General features: G+C 46.7%; 1 non-coding gene across 1 annotated transcript; it reads left to right on the forward strand.

Annotated features, from left to right (window-relative positions):
• The first annotated feature begins 4,601 nt into the window (after positions 1-4,601).
• TRNAK-UUU (transfer RNA lysine (anticodon UUU)) lies at positions 4,602-4,675 on the forward strand. The gene has a single exon. It is a non-coding gene; the product is annotated as a tRNA-Lys (tRNA).
• Positions 4,676-5,684: the final 1,009 nt, after the last annotated feature.

Below are 5,684 nucleotides of genomic sequence, written 5' to 3' on the forward strand. Positions count from 1 at the left end.
GATGTTGAAAGGTATGAAAGGAAGAAAGACTAAACTAGTCCAACCAAAAAAGCCTACTAATATAATTCAGGAACCATATCATGCTTGACAAACAAGAAAAACGTGGAATCAGAAATCAGTGATCCAAAACTGGTGTGCTGGAAACTAGGCCTAACTGGTGGACAAAATGTGGGGTTCATTTTGTGGGTCCTTAAAGAAAAAGACTTTGGGAGAAAAATTGTTGTCTATTGGAGAGAGCTTCACTAACAGGCCCATCATCATCGCTGCCACCCCGTGCCCCATTATCATCTCCTGGGACCCCAGAGATTCTTTGTCCTAATCCTTATAACTATCCTGACCTGGTCGGGCCAGAGAGAGGGGCCCAGATGATACCACCATCTCCAGTGGCTCCAGTTGAATCCCAACCACCGCCTGGGATTGGACTCTTAATAACAGCAGAAACAAGAGTTCCAGCCCATCTCGGCTCACTTCTTTCTCCCATCTGTGATACCAACTAAGACATTGTCTGACAAGGGCTTTTCCCCCCCTTCTAAAGACTTTCTCCAGCTAAAGGGAAAGGGAACAAGGGATGTGTTTAAAATGAAAGCCTGATGTAATACTTTACATTTCAAATGCTTTAACTTGTTTTCCCTGCTTTTCTTTATTCTTAATAAAAGATTAAAAGGATTTTTAATGATGTATTTGCCATGGTATTAAGCAGACTGAGGTCTCTGTATACCAAGGCCTGGCCAATGTAAACCCTGGGTAGTATTTTGAATTTCAAAGGACTATTTTAAACAATATGCCAGACAAGAAAAAAAAATGTAGGGACAAACAAAATTAACTGGATGTCCTAGGAAATACCCGGGGGGAGGCAAGTACAAATTCCCACCTCCTGACTCAATCCTTTGAGAAGAGAATCCAACTTTGGCAGAGAACATTACATCTCTTCCCCAGGAGCCCCGGCAGCCACCCCTAGTGGCTGAGCTGGGGCTTGTCATAAGTCCAGCTTTGTAATCACCACAAAGAGAAAATGTCCATCTCTCCTGAGGCAGCCTGGCTTGAGCCTGAAAGGAAACAATGGGCAATGTAGGCCTTTTTACTAGGGGCAGCCTTACTTGCACATGCCCAGGCCTTGGTGAAATAGGAGCCATCTTCTCTGAAGGCATAAATACTTTCAGTCTCATTAGATGGCTTCAATCGTATTCTAAGTTATGGGAAATTGTGGCTATTTTGAATAAAGGCAAATTGTGACTATTGTGGCAAAGACTGGCTACAAGTATCACTAATGAATTGGTTTAATTGCCACCTAATTTCTTCAAATGCACATTTGAAACTAATTTTCCCTATATGGGAAGTTGGAAGCATAGCAAACCACCCATTTTATAGCACAAGCAATCTGAAATTTGGGGAAACTTTTTTTTTTAAAGTTCCCATTTTTAATAAATTTTGACTCAAACTAAGTACAAGGTTAAGTTGAAAAACTTCAGCAAATCAAATCTTTAGTTAAGATTATCTGACAAAATTTGGGGGAAAATGCATTGTATTCTTCAGAAAACACAAAGTGGTTGACGGGAAATGGAAAAATTACTTTTAAATGAAAAATTGAACCTAAGCTTAATGTCTTTCTCATGTGTTCCAATAAGAAGTTTTACATGTTGCTGAGCAGCAGTGGCTAAAGCAATTGTGTTGAAGCTTGGCTTACTTTGTTAATCTCATTATGATCAAAGGAATGCACTGAGTTTGAAGGAAATTTCAATGGCTCTGAAGTTATTGGCATTACATTTTTTATGCATGCAAAATTATGACTTTCTGCTAGGTTTCTTTAGATTATGTTATTCAGTCTATATTTTTGATCAGCAGTTCTCAAACTGTGGGTTGGTATCCCAAAGTGGGTCACAGCCTTGTTTTAATGGGGTCGCCAGGGCTGGTGTTTAGACTCACTAGGGCCTGGGGCCAAAGCTCAAGTCACACCCCTTGGGGCTGAGGCCCAAAGATTTCAGCCCTGGGGGGCAGGGCTCAGATTACAGGTCCCCTGCCCAGGGTTGAAGCCCTTGGGCTTTGACTTTGCCCCCATTCCCCTGCCTGGGATAGTGGAGCTCCAGCAGGCTCAGGCTTCAGTCCCCCCTCCTGGGGTTGTGCAGTAACTTTTGTTGTCAGAAGGAGGTCGTGGTGCAATGAAATTTGAGAACTCCTGCTTTGGACCATTGAGGTGCATATGCACAATAAACTTTGCTGTTCAGTTTAAACAGCTTTGAACGCTAGGGTTGTCTGACTCACTTTAGCTTAATATAAAGTGGGAGGACTCAATTCTGCCATGCAGTCATCATCGAGCAGTGGAAAGGGAGTGTCCTGAAGAAAAGCTAGCAGTAAAATGCTAGATGAATCAAGTAAGTGCAATGGGAAAAAAAACTGGCTTACCTTTGAAAGAGGTATCGGACACCAACTATGAGCAGGGTATAGGGAACGATGGGCAGGAGATCTCGAGGTTTGGGATAGGAGATACTCCCAGATTCCTTAATGTCCTCCCAGGTGAATCCTGGTGGGAACCAGTATTCGTGCCACCAAAACCATTTATCTAGAGCTAGCACCATCCTAGATGGAACAGAAAACAGCATGAGCTGTGGCTACATGAGATCACACAATCACCTGCAGTGAGACAGGAGGTATTGCTGTATGGGAATGTAGCAACCAACCATCCTTTTAAAGGAAAGCAGGAGGGTGCAGTCAGCTCTCACACTGTTGAGTCATTAGCAGATTATCAGACAGACATTTTACAGAAAGTTATTGGCTCAAGGCCTAAAATGCTGAGTTGCATCACGCAAGTGCCCTGATTTTGGCAGAACCATTATCTCCAGCATGAGCAAAGCTGCATTGATACAATAACCCTCACTCTCTAGAACCACATGTCCCAAACTTTTTTGAAAACTAAGACTCTCCCAACCTCTTCAACACATCTGTGTTAGCAGAGCCAGCAAGGACAGTAAGTATGCCCAGTGGTCTGTGATGGGATGTTAGATGGGATGGGATCTGAGTTACGACAGAGAATTCTTTCCTGGGTGCTGGCTGGTGAGTCTTGCCCACATGCTCAGGGTTTAACTGATCGCCATATTTGGGGTCGGGAAGGAATTTTCCTCCAGGGCATATTGGCAGAGACCCTAGAGGTTTTTTGCCTTCCTCTGCAGCATGGGGCACGGGTCATTTGCTGGAGGATTGTCTGCAGCTTGAGGACTTTAATAACTCAGGCATAGGTTAGGGGTTTATTATAGAAGTGGATGGGTGAGATTGTATGGCCTGCATTGTGCAGGAGGTCAGACTACATGATCATAATGGTCCCTTCTGACCAGGGCCAGTGCAAGGATGTTTCGTGCCCTAGGCGAAACTTCCACTTTGCACCCCTGCCCTGAGGTGCCCCCCATTCCCCGTGGCAGCTTCCCCCCCTTCCCTGAAACACCCCCCTTGTGGCAGCTCCCCAACCCCCACCGTCTGCCCTGAGGCACTCCCTCCGCCCCAGCTCACCCCTGCCCCGCCTCCTCCCCGAGCACGCTGTTGCTGCTTTACTTCTCCCACCTCCCAGACTTGCGGCTAGCGTGACCATACAGCAAATATGAAAAATCGGGACCGAGGGTGGGGGGTAATAGGAGCCTATATAAGAAAATGACCCAAAAATCAGGACTGTCCCTATAAAATCGGGACATGTGGTCACCCTACTTGTGGTGCCAATCAGCTTAGGCACCGCAAGCCTGGGAGGCGGGAGAAGTGAAGCAGCCACAGCATGCTCAGAGAGGAAGCAGGGCAGGGATGAGCTGGGGCAGGGAGTTCCCCTGTGTGCTGCCCCCACCCCCTTACTTGCTGCAGGCAGCCCTCCTTGCGCTCCCCTGCCCCAGCTCCCTCCGCCTAAATGCCAGCAGCAACCGGGGCGGCTGAAGATCCGGCCGCTGCGATCGCTGCCAAAGAAAATGGTGCCCCCCAAATGCCAGCGCCCTAGGCGACCACCAAGGTCGCCTAAATGGTTGCACCAGCCCTGCTTCTGACGTTAAAGTCTATGACTCACAGAGTCTATGACTCTATGACTTGAACTGCTGCTGTTCTGTGCTTCCCCTGCCCCCACAAGTCCCCAAGATGCACACCCTGCTCTTTGGGACCTGTTGTTCTAGATGAGCAATTCCCAAACTTTTGCTGCTGGAGCTCTAACTAAGCAGTGGCTGGGTGTCCTCTTCATCCCCTCAAGCCCCATGCCTGCACAGGTAGCTGTTCTCTCCTCTTTTCTCTGTCTAGTTGTTCGCTCCTTTTTGTTTGTTTTTTTTAATATCCCAAACAAAACAATGTTGTTGGCAGACAGTTCAGTCTGCTCCCCAGTCAGCACAGACATCTCAGTCCTCAAATGCAGATAAATTTACAGGCAAGTAGGGTTTTCGAAGGTGCAGAGGGCAGCGAGGTACCCATAGAGAGTTGCATTGCCTAAGTCCCCCTCATGCATTTACCTTGTAATGGCTCAGTAAATCAGGCCAGAAGAGGGGCAATGGTATTTTAAAACTCCTAGGTGTGTAGGAGTTTAATGGAGAGCTAAATTGGGAAAATGAAGCAGGATGACTGCAGAGTCCCTCTGCCAGGTTGGGGTGCCTGGGGCTAGCTCAGTTGGTAGAGCATCAGACTTTTAATCTGAGGGTCCAGGGTTCAAGTCCCTGGTCCAGGTGACTAGGGAGCCTTCCCCTCAAAATGAAAAAAGGCATCTTTCCAGGATGTTATTTGACATCGCCAACATCCTGCAAAGCCAACCAATATATTCATCTCTGCACATTATAATTTCTACACATTTGTACACCCATTCCCCAAGTATCCAGCACTTTCCTGTTAATGCCCCACACTTTCATAGTCATCCAGCAGAAGTAACTCTGCCTAGAAAGGTTGACATGTGGAGGGTGTTTATTTTATTAATTCCTTCACATTTTAAAAATACAAGTATAGGCACCAGCCAATGCTCTGGGTACCTACCCCAGGAACTAAAATCCCCAAATAGAGAGAGGAATGCCCAGGAATATTTCACCTCAGCACACGTGCACCTCAGGAGCCTTAAAGGAGAAAGAGGATGCAGCATACCCAGAATGTTAACACATCTGGGTGCCAGAAGAGGCTCCAGAGCAATTACTGTTAGGCAGGTTCTCCAGACCTTGAACCCTCTTGGAGCTCAGCTCTGAATCCTTTGCCAATTTTCCACATTCTTTTTGAAGTGCGAACCCTAGTATTCAGGTATTCACAGTATTCAGGTAAAAGCAGCAAGGAATCCTGTGGCACCTTATAGACTAACAGACATTTTGGAGCATGAGCTTTCGTGGGTGAATACCCACTTCGTCGTTGCATCTGACGAAGTGGGTATTCACCCACGAAAGCTCATGCTCCAATAAGTCTGTTAGTCTATAAGGTGCCACAGGATTCCTTGCTGCTTTTACAGATCCAGACTAACACAGCCACCCCTCTGATACTTAGTATTCAGGTAATGGTCTCCCTAATGCCTTATACCCAAGAAATACTACCTTCCTACTCTTCTTTGCTATTCCCCTGCATAAATGAGTGGACTCACCCCTGCGGCACTTCCTGCTGGTTTCTTCCAGGAATTAGCTCTCCAGCCTCTGGAGCACCCTCTGCAGGCCGGTGATTCACTACCGCTTGGCCCCCCATGTCCCTCCCTGGACTCTGGTGCCCTG

The sequence above is a fragment of the Chelonoidis abingdonii genome, chromosome 11 (assembly GCF_003597395.2).
Source record: "Chelonoidis abingdonii isolate Lonesome George chromosome 11, CheloAbing_2.0, whole genome shotgun sequence".
Classification (NCBI taxonomy): domain Eukaryota; kingdom Metazoa; phylum Chordata; order Testudines; family Testudinidae; genus Chelonoidis; species Chelonoidis abingdonii.